The sequence below is a fragment of the Lygodium microphyllum genome, chromosome 8, assembly GCF_053477565.2.
Source record: "Lygodium microphyllum isolate KBCC chromosome 8, Lygodium_microphyllum_v1.1.10, whole genome shotgun sequence".
NCBI classification, from domain to species: Eukaryota; Viridiplantae; Streptophyta; class Polypodiopsida; order Schizaeales; family Lygodiaceae; genus Lygodium; species Lygodium microphyllum.
Genome location: NC_141142.1, coordinates 15,080,648 through 15,092,144, shown reverse-complemented (window position 1 = coordinate 15,092,144; position 11,497 = coordinate 15,080,648). Strand labels below are relative to the sequence as shown.

General features: G+C 38.4%; 1 protein-coding gene across 1 annotated transcript in view; it reads right to left on the bottom strand.

Moving 5' to 3' along the window:
- LOC148032001 (uncharacterized) overlaps positions 1–11,497 on the bottom strand; it is a 47,733-nt gene that overhangs the window by 9,404 nt on the left and 26,832 nt on the right. The window lies entirely within an intron of this gene.

Sequence of the window (11,497 nt, the reverse complement as noted above, 5' to 3'; positions counted from 1 at the left end):
CAAAGATTTTTTTGAAGGACTAAGATCAATTGAAGGAGATGCTTCACAATATATCGATGGTGCGCAGGAGGGATTGGAGCTTGGTCCTGCAGTGCATGGGGATCAAATGGATGATGTTGCTTCAGAATCTAAGGAGACCAAGAGGGCTGATGCAGATGATCATGCTTTATTCAAAGTACAAAGTGATGACGAAACTGAACATAAGTTATAAAGAAAGGATTGATTTCTTGCAGCAATATAAAAATTGTTTTTCTAAGTCTTTGCCTACAATGAGAGGCCTGGCAATCATCCCATTGATCTGGTGTCACACAGTATCCCATCGAACCGGCCACCATACAAAGGGAGGTGCCACTCAACGAGAAGTTGACTCAGCTGCAGGAAGTATTAGACAAGGGGCTGTTTCAGCCTAATTCATCCCCTTTCTATTCACTTGTCTTGAAGAAGAATGGTTCATGGCACATGGTATTAACTACCCTGCCTTGAACATTACCAATAAGAATCATTTTCCTATTCCAAGCAAATATGATGTCCCTGACCCGTTGGAAGGATTTCCAACTTTCAGTTGGATGGATTTAAGGAGTGGGTATCTTCAAACACACATCCAAAAAAAAGATGTGCACAAGGCGGCCTTCTAGAAAATCTTTGGCTTGTATGAGTTTTTAGTAACATCATTCGGGCTTACTGATCCACCCATAATATGCAATCAGATGTGTTAGCTACTTTATCATCCCCCGTGTGTGAACATGCCTTACATACGCATGTATGTGTGTTAAAGGTGTAAACATCTTTTATACCACCTAGCATTAAATAAGGGTCAAAAGTTTGGGGAAAACTCTAGGCCTATATAATAAGGCCCTAGTTCTTGTACTTTCAGAACAATCAATCAATTGGTCATTTTCATTCGGTTTCTATATACTTGCATGAGTTCTCTCCTCCCTCTTCTTTTCTCTCTACATCATGGAGCTTCACCCACCTTAGCTCCTCCCATCCCATCAGTCTAGTACCTTTCCATCACTTATTAAATAACTGTGTGGGGTCCTTTTATATCCAAAATGAATTGCACTTCTTTTTTAATTTCCCTCCTTTCCATTCTTGATTTAGGGGGGTTTGTAACTAGCACCCATAGCCTCTAATTTGAGTCTAAGAGCCATACCTGAATATTGGGCCCCTGATCACATGCATTATGCATCTAAGCCATGCTAGCTTTTGACCAACCTCTAAGCCATGCACATGCACCTTCGAACAATGCTCTACTTCCAAGTCCCTGAGCTTGTTAGTAGATCGCATGATTATGTGTATGCATGTGTGTGTGTGTAAGCAATCATGCCCATAAGACTTTTAGTTGTAGAGATAAATGTTTGTATGGCACAACATTTGATAGATCAAATCATCTAAAGTTGTTTTTCTATATCAAACGACGACATTAACATATAGAGGTAAATTAAAGTTGAAGGCCATGCTCCAATGGTGCCACAATTCTCTCTCTCTCTCTCTCTCTCTCTCTCTCTCTCTCTCTCTCTCTCTCTCTCTCTCTCTCTCTCTCTATATATATATATATATATATATATATATATATATGTGTGTGTGTGTGTGTGTGTGTGTGTGTGTGTGTGTGTGTGCACGCATAAGGCTTGTATTTTTAGAGAGAGATATTTGTATGGCACAACATTTAATAGATCAAATCAAACAAAAACAATACTATTTCACATTCATTTTAAAAAATGGGACTTGAATGATTTCCAAATTTCCTAAATATATCTTAATCTGTTGTCAATGAAGAGTTTGAAGTTTGGGAGATGGTTGAAATTCTTGGGTAGCCATTACTCTTAATGTTGGAATGGTAGAGAGCTTGAGGCAGCAGTTGAGATTTGCTCGACGAAATCGGCTCCTTGATATTAGATTTGGTCTTGTGCCTCCTTGAAGTTTGTTGAGAATCCTACACGTCCATGTCTTCAGTCTTTCTTGTGTCTGTGAGCTTTTCCATAGCTTGCTAACTGACAAATTTACACACACTAGAATTTTTTTATAAATAAAAAACATCCAAAAATCTATGCACATCACACTATAAGTATCCCCACAATGCTCGATGTTGGGATGTGTGTGCAATAGGAATGCGAGTCAAAAATGGAGCTGGAGCAGTGTTGAGTGTAAGAGTGAGAGAATCCCAAGAAGAGTGTACTAGCTCGTCACGGTACACAAAGAATAAAATGTATTTATATACTAGGGTACAAATAAGGGTGTGTTCACACCCATATAAGTAAGTTTATACACACCAAAATTAAGGGACTTTACACCTGAAGGGACTTTACATCCAACAACCTCCCACTTAAAGGCCCGAAGTGGTACCTTAAGATAGCCAACTTCCACTAATTGGATACAATGCTCATGCTAAGACTTTGCAAAACTCCTAGTGAGAACATTTGCAAGGTTATCTTGGGTTTTGACCTTAGTCAGTGTGACAAGACCATCATCCAAGACCAGATGAATGAAGTGGTACCAAACATTTATGTATTTGGTACGTGCATGAAACATGGCATCCTTAGCCAAACATACGGCACTCTGGCTATCACAACCAAGAACTAGAGTACGTGAAGAGAAACCAAAATCCTTGACCAAATGGCCAAGCCAAATAGCTTTCTTAGAAGCTTCTGTGGCTGAAATATTCAGCTTCTGTAGTACTCACTGCAACAATTTTCTACGACCTTGAACACCAAGTAATAGCCCCACCAGCCAAAGTAAAGACGTACCCACTGGTAGATTTTCTAGTGTCAAGATCTCTTGCCATGTCTGAATCACAAAATCCTTGCAACCCTAGTGTACCCTTTCCATAGCATATACACTTCTATTGTATACCTTTTAAGCTGAATATACATTTCACTGCTTTCCAATGTGGCTTGCTAGGGTTAGACATGAAACTACTAACAATTGCCATTGCATGAGCAATTGTATAAGCAGTGATCTACATGACTGCGTTTAAATCCATGGCTAAGCATGAAGGTATCAAACTTTTTATACCACTGTCTAGGGGCTTGTTTCAGCCTATATACATTGCATTTCAGCTTACAAATTAAATGCTATTTCCTTGGAATAGCAAAACCTTCGGGCTATTTCATGTACAACTCTTCATCCAGGTCACCATGAAGAAAAGCAGTCTTCACATCCATTTGATCCAACTCTAAATCCAAGGATGGAGTAAGAGCAAACAAAACACGGAGCGTAGTCATCTTCACCACTGGTAAAGAAACCTCCTAGAAGTCTATGCTTCCTTCTATGTATAGCCCTTAGCAACTAAACATGCCTTGTACTTGGACTTCCCATCAATACATTTCACCTTGTAAATCCATTTGTTAGGGATAGCTTTCTTATCCTTGGGCAAAGGTACAAGCTCCCATGTGTTATTTACATACAAAGACTTCATCTCTTCCTACATAGCAAGCTCCCACTTTCTCTTGTTTTCACATGACTATGCCTCTCTAAATGTCAGAGGCTCACCTTCTTCAATCAATAAAATGCAATCCAAAGATGGTTGAAACCTCTATAGCTGCCTTCTAACACGTGTAGACCTTCTTGCCCAATGACTTGTATTGTTAGGCAATGGGCCTACATCCTCAAGTATGTGCACACCATCACTTGGTAGCTGCTTTCCAGCATTTTCTTGTTATTGTAACCTGTTTTCAGCATGTTCTTCTTGCTGTCCTATTCCATCCTCTACATCTATTTGCTGTCCATTATCTTTTGGTTGTAGCATAATAGGTTGGTGCTCATTTTCAGCATCAAAAGGAACAAAATCTTCAACTAATGGCTATTGAATGGCTGGTTGTTCATGCTGAAATTTGACCTTCTTTTTGTCAAGGTCACCCTGTATAGTATGTTTCAGCAACTTTGCCTCATTAAATACTACGTCTCAACTGCATACTATCTTCCTGTCTTGAGAAAGCCAAACTCTATAACCCATCTCTCCCTCATCTCTATATCCCATAAAGATGTAGCTTAGTCCTCTAATTTACACGAACATGCACAAAGGCATCATAACCAAAGACACACAAATGGTCATATGAAGTAGGCTTGCCAGACCAAACCTCTTCAAAAATGCCATTTTCCAATGCACAATTGGGAGAGCAGTTGTACACATGGACTGCAGCTTTAAGAGCCTCTCCTTAGAACTATTACAGGAGATTAGCTGTGGACAACATGCATCTGACTCTCTCACAAAGTGTCACAAAGTGTGTGATTATATCTTTCAGCCATGCCATTTGATGTAGGATTGTAAGGGGTTGTTAACTCCCTTTTAATGCCATGCATCTCACAAAACTTTTTGAACTCATTGAAGCTTTTAACTTAAGCTCTTTTTGTGTGGTAACAAAAGCATGAAACCTTTTAAAGGTATCCAGCACTTCCTTTTTGCTCTTTAACACATACACCCATGACTTTCTACTAAAATCATCAATAAAAATGACAGTACCGTGCACTCCCATGTGAATTAATAGGCATAGTGCACAGATCAGAGTATACTAAATCAAGAGCATTGGACTTCTTAACGACACCAATTAATAAGGAGACTTCACATTTTTTCCATATATTCAATCATTATAGAAGTCAAGACCAAAGCCTTTTACATCAAATCTCCCTAAAGAGAAGAGAACTTAAAGGCCTTTCTAACTCGTATGGCCAAGTCTTTTGTGCCGAAGTTTCATCTATGAATGAACTTCAACCACACCCAAAAACTTGCCAAGTAACACTTTACAATGCAAATAGTACAAAGTCCCCTTTTTTGCTGCCTTTAATAATCAGCATAGAGCCCTTGTGGACCTTCCAAGATCCACGACCAAAAGTAGTAAAATATCCTCTTGCATCAAGCTGTCCAACTAACAATAGACTTTTCTTTGTGCCATGTACATATTTGACATCCTGTAAAATCAGCTCTTGGCCATTTTCAAGGGCCAAGTGAATGGTACCTACACCCTCTATCTCACATGCATAGTTGTTGCCCAAGTAAACCTTGCCTAGGCAACCTGCAGTGTATTCTAAAAAAGACTCCAAATAGGAAGTAACATGAAAAGAGGCACAGTTGTCCACTATCCATGATTGAAACAGCCCATCATGAGCTAAAAGTAAAGCATCAATTACCTTCATTTTGGTGATGTGCATATCATTTGCTACTGCCATAATATCTACATCATTGCATAACGTTGCCATAATATCTACATCATTGCATGACGCTGCCATAATATCTATATCATTGCATGATGCTGCAAGTATCTCTTTAGTGTCAGTAAGCTCTTCAATGACCACACTAGATGCAACATTTGCCTTTGCAACTTCTTTTGAGGGAGAGTTGTCACCATCTTTCTTGTCATCCTTCTGTTTCTTTCCTTACTGTTTCTTTCTTTCTTGCTCTTTCTTGTGGTACCAACAATCACGCTTTTTATGCCCTTTACGCCTACACTAATAGCAAGTAACATCTTGATGTTTGCCCTCACTTTTACTTCTACTTCTGCCTTTATTTCCTGCATTACCCCTCTTCTTTGACCGGTCCAAGATGATAGGCTAAACCACTACTTTCTCCACTAGACTTTCTTTTGATCTCCTCGTTGAGAATATAGCCCCTTACACCATCAAAAGTTAAAGCAGGTTTGTTGCTTAGTAAAACAACCAAAGATTCCCAGCTATCAGGCAAAGTTATCAAGAAGAAATAGCCTCAGTTTATCATTAAAAGGCTACAAACCAGAGTCCTACAATTGACTCAAAGTCCCTGTGAAAGCACTCAAATGCTCAGATACTAGCTTAGACTCATCTAACTCCATGTTCACAAGCTTGCGCATGAGATGCACTTGATTCATTGAAGTTGTGTTTTCATAAGTATCCATTAACTTTTTCCATATGGCATGAGTTGTATCAAGACACTTAATGTTTGTAAGTACATCATCAGACACAACTATTGTAATATATGCAATGGCCTTCTTGTTGAGTCTAGCCCAATCCTCATCTGTTATATCTGCAAGCTTGGTTTCCAAGAGAGCATCATCACAGTCCTTGAGAAACAAAATGCCTTGCATCCTATCCTTCCACAAATTATAGCCAATGCCATCAAACCTCTTGATTTCAAGAAGGGATTTAGTTCACTGCTGCTAGAAGCATTGGTGGCCATTATTTAGCAAAGTGCTGAGTACCAATGCTATATTTTATGACAATAAATAACAGGCTGAATATTCAGCTAATTTCAGCCCAAATTTTCAAGAAATGAGAGCAAGATTTGATCCAAAGATATATACTGTAGTAGAAAGCATGACTTTCATCAATATAACTGAGATTTCAGCATACGTTCCATGCATACATCACTGCAAGGTGACTCCCACTTCAGCAATATCACCAAAAATACATTTGCAACAATCCCAAATCTGCAAATGATCACTAAGACTGCTGCACCATGAATATTCAGCAATACATCAACTCGATAGGAGCTGCCTAACATGTGTACTGCATACATATGCCCCCAAAAACACTTCTAATACACAAAAAACACCAAAATTCTTTGCAATTTCTTCAAAATCTCACAAGTGCGAGATAATGAACTCAAATTACACTACTTACGGCACCAAGATTGCTTCAGCAACGTCCACAATGCACATTTCATACATCAATTTTGCCAAAATCCACAAATTTCAGCAAAAGCCCCGAATTTTCACTGACCAATTAGCCCCAATTGCATTAATACACGTTCCTGAGAGCATTAAACACACAAATTTTGCAAAATTTTACAAAAGCCCCAAATTTCTCAAGTCCAAATATGCACCAATGTCAATAAATTCGGCTCAGCTAAGCGAAATTTCACTAATACATGAAAAGTCCCAAAATTTTCAAGGCCAATGTACACAATTTCTGCAATTTCCAAGTCCAATGCCACCGTTATGCATGAGCAACATCATATCCGGAAAAAGCCCCAAATTTTTGGACACAAATTTGCACAAACTGAGAATTGTGCTTACACCCGCGAGCTAGGGCTTAGGAAAATGTTCCACGTCATCAAAAATGTCTCACATGCTACCGCGTGGTCTCCATGAGCCATCATGTGCTACTACCTACCGTTGCTTGGGTTCACATTGTCTATTGGATCACAAACGCTGGTCATGCGTTCTGCCGCATTGGTCACGTCTGTCTCTGTCAACCTTCGGGTGCTGCCACTTGCCCAAGACTATCCGTCAAGCTGTCGCATCGACACTACTGGCTACCACTAACCTCGCAAAGCCGCGCCTAACCAACCTGACCTGTTGCCTGGTCAAAACGAACACCTATTGCCCCTCCACTGACTAAAAGATGACAACCTGAATCCTTCGCGCTTGCGTGCTAAACTAACTCGTGCTATCCTCGGGAAGCGCACACTATTGCCGTAGCTCTAATACTAGTTTGTTGGGATGAGTATGCAATGGGAATGCGAGTCAGAACTGGAGCAAGAGCAATGTTGAGTGTGAGAGTGAGAGATCCCCAAGAAGAGTGTACCAACTCGTCATGGTACACTGGGAATAAAATGTATTTATATGTTAGGGTACAAATAAGGGTGTGTTCACACACATATAAGTAAGTTTATATGCACGGTGGAGAGAGCAAGTAAAAGCAACTGACTGTTAACAATATGAACCAGTAAGTTATGTAAACAACAATTCTCAAAATTTATAAATCTTTATTGAACTTGACTGCATAAGGGGAGTTTGTTGCTTATTTTGTCATCCCTCGTGGTGTGAACACCTTCTATACCACCCAACATTAAACAAGGATCAAAGGTTTGGGGGAAACCCTAGGCCTATATAATGAGTCCCTATTTCATCAATATTGAAGATCCCTTAATCATGGTTGAAGGAAAGCATTTGATATTTCGATATGTAATAATGAAAGAAAAGATAAGAGGTAATGAAGTAAACTAGATCCTTGCAAGGAACCAAGATATGGATGGTGGATGAGCTCACACCCACCTAACAACTCTTCTTCCATAAGTCATGTGTAGTGACCTCATTCACAAATCTAAAATGCACAACCTCTACTAAGTGCAGTCTAATAATGGATTTGGCTAATGTATCAAGCTCTGACTAGTCATCTTCAAACATGTATGTTGGTTTTCCATGTATGTTTCTTATAGGCCTTAACTACTTCTTCTTAATAAGCACATATTGAATCTACTCCTTCCACAAAAACTAAAGTTAGTACTATCAAACTTCTTGATAGTATAAAGTTCCCTATCCATTGTAGATGATGAGGCAAATAGCATAAAAATCACTACATATAGTTAAAATAGCATAACAATATTCAACTTTTTAGAAGTACATCAAAAGACTACTCTCCCTAAAACCTCTACAATATATCAAAGAGTAGTATTCTTACTCATATAGAAGCAAATATGAAATCTATGTAGCTTGAGAATTGCTACAGCATACATATCAAAGTCTCTACTCTAGTAATACTTGTTGCTTACAATAGCAGCCAATAGCAACCTCCAAAGCTATGAATTTTGTAATTTGCAACCTATATCAAAGTACTTGCAATCTGAAACTACTTATTTCTAGCAATTTGTCATCGATTATCAATGTTTGATAACTTGTATTCAATGTCTTTTTAGTGGACATTGTAATTCTTGACTTGTTTTGTAGTTTCTAAACAACTTATATACAGAATTACCAAAAACAGATGCCTACCAATACAATTCTTGAAGCTATGACGATAGAAATTTCCAATGACTTTTGTAGACTCTTGAGTGGAAGGAAGCTTTTAATATTGTGAAGCAATGATTGGTTGAAGCACCCATCATACAACCTCTTGATTTGCTGAAGGAGTTTCATGTGCATATTGATACATCAATTGAAGGGTCTATGCCAAAAATGTTCCTTGAAGTTGAAACACCCTATTTATTATGCAAGCCATAAAGTCACTGACAGGAAGAGAAACTATATGGTGATAGAATTGGAGTGCCTACCCATGGTTTTTGCATTAGAGAAGTATTGGCACTACTTGCCATCAACCCACTTTAAGTTCTATGTTGACCATTAGCCTCTATCCTTTGTAAATAAACAAAGCTAATGTAAAATGCTATATGATGCAGTGGGCTACTCCTTAAGAACGGAAAACAAGAATTGGCCAAAGTATACGAAGCTTGAAGACAAGGAAAACGAGAGATCTATAGACAAGGTAGAGCCAATTTCGAACATTCAAAGCAGAAAGAAAGTGACCATCTTAAATGCCTAGATGGATATTGTACTCCTATCCAATAAGAATTGAGTGTTTCAAAATATAGTTAAATGTTTATTTTTTCATTCAAGGGTGGCCACTGGCCATAATGTCCTATAATTATACATGGGCCCTCATCGACAAGATGTCCAAGAGAGATTAATAGTTTAGTTGGGCAATCAAATTGACAAGAAAGCACAAATAACTAAGACTTTTCCACTCAAGTAGTCACATTGACTACCCATATAATGAGTGGTTTCAAAAAGTGAAACCAAATGCTCATGGTCAAAAAAACAAACCACGAACTAGTAAACCTATATAATCAAGCTCTCCAAGATCTAAATTTAGCGACTCCTAAAATTTAGGAGGTTACTACTTTTGAAAGTTACTCAAATGGAAATTTTGTTCAGAACAAAGATCCCAAAATTTCATAAGGAATATAATAGAAGCTTCTTTCTCTAGAAAATTGGCATCTAGCATCTACCATAGGATGTGTCATTTTAAAAGAGACGAGTATCTGTATTTCACCACTTGTCATTTTATCCAACACTTATCATTTTCTACAAACACTTATCATTTGTAGCCTTTACTTTTCACTTTTGAGCACCTGAGCTCCACATGTAGATATTGGAGATCTCCCTCTTCATTTTCAACAAGCTCACACATGCTTTGTGCATACTTATCTAGCACTCATTTAAAAAGCTCTTTCTACTCAACTTGAACACATCAAAGCATAAAATAAGAAAATCAGCTTACTGCCCAATTTATGCAGAAATTAGGGTTTCAAAATCCTGATTTTCAAAATTGTAGCAAATTAGCTCATTGCAATTATATATGGTTCAAGCATCCATACAGGCAGTTGGTGCCCCTAGTTTGTTTCAATAAAATCATGTCACGCCATTCCTCTCTCTCTCTCTCTCTCTCTCTCTCTCTCTCTCTCTCTCTCTCTCATTTTCATGGTGATAATTGATCAAGTTGGTTAAGTTCAAAGTATTGTCATTCTCACGTTCTTCCCCGCACTTACATTGGTATCAGAGCAATGACTTCTTCCTTGTAAAAACTTTTTTAGGGTGGCAAGATCTTTGGGCTCAACATTATCATCAAGGTTCACCATGTCAAGAGGCAAAGAGAAGAATCATGGGCAACAACCGAAACGTTCCCAACACTTTCTAGTTGTATGCTTCTCTGATTATGAGAAGATAGAAAGGTACGAGGCATTGCACGCCGATCCAAAAATTCAAGCTTTGATGGAGAGAAGGGCTGAAGTATGCATAGGCTGAAGTAAAGGTATTTGAAGATTTCATTACCAAGAAGACTTTTGAGACAAATAGTATTACAGCTACAAAGGCCTACCTCAACATGAATATCAATGTTATTGATGCAACAAAGTCTATGAAGGGTAACATATCAACTATCATTCAAGGATCCATCCAACCTATAACTTCAAAGTCTCATCATATACAAGCTGCATCCTCTTGTCCCAAAAATCTCTCCATGGAAAAGAGTAAGAAGAAAGTCAAAGAACTAGTTATTTTCACGATAGCTGAATCTCCAAAGATGCTTCTAGCAAGAGAAAACAATGCTAAAAAAGAAGAGCATCAGGTTTGACATTTTGTATGGTAAGAGAGATTCCCAAAAAGCTATATCTTTTACTAGACAATTTGATGCTACTTTTGCTTATGAAGAGTATGCACAAAAATCAAAGAATAGGATGCTTAAAATAAAGGATACCGCTTTAAATTGGTGGCTCAAAGTTATAGCCGATGTGCAATAAGAATGGGATTACATAAAGCGATGCCAAGGAGAAAATGTAGAAACATATATCAACAAGTTTGCAACTATTTCTCTTAAATGTACATCTCTTAATGAAGTTTCTTCCAATATGGAGACCAGAAAGTTTATCAATGGTTTACATCCAATGGTTTAGCGAGATATCAAGATGACAAAGCCTGATACTTTGATTGAATCATGGAGTGAATGTGATACAAGGGAACAAGGGTGCCGTAGCACAAGGAAGATAATGAAGACAGCCACAAACCACGAACCACAATGTCCTCCTGAAGGTATGTGAGGGTAGTGGAGAGGCTGGAGAGGAGGTGATGGACTAAATGAATCAGCCGTAAGGAATGAATGAGAGAGTGGCCTATAAATAGGCATAGTCAGTCAAGGATGGCGCCCCTTTTTGGGGCTGCAAACCCTAAACGCAAAACACAAAAACGCAAAAACGTAAACTGCGGGTGAAGGGTTTCTCAATAGGTCTAACAAGACTTGATTCCTCACCTTT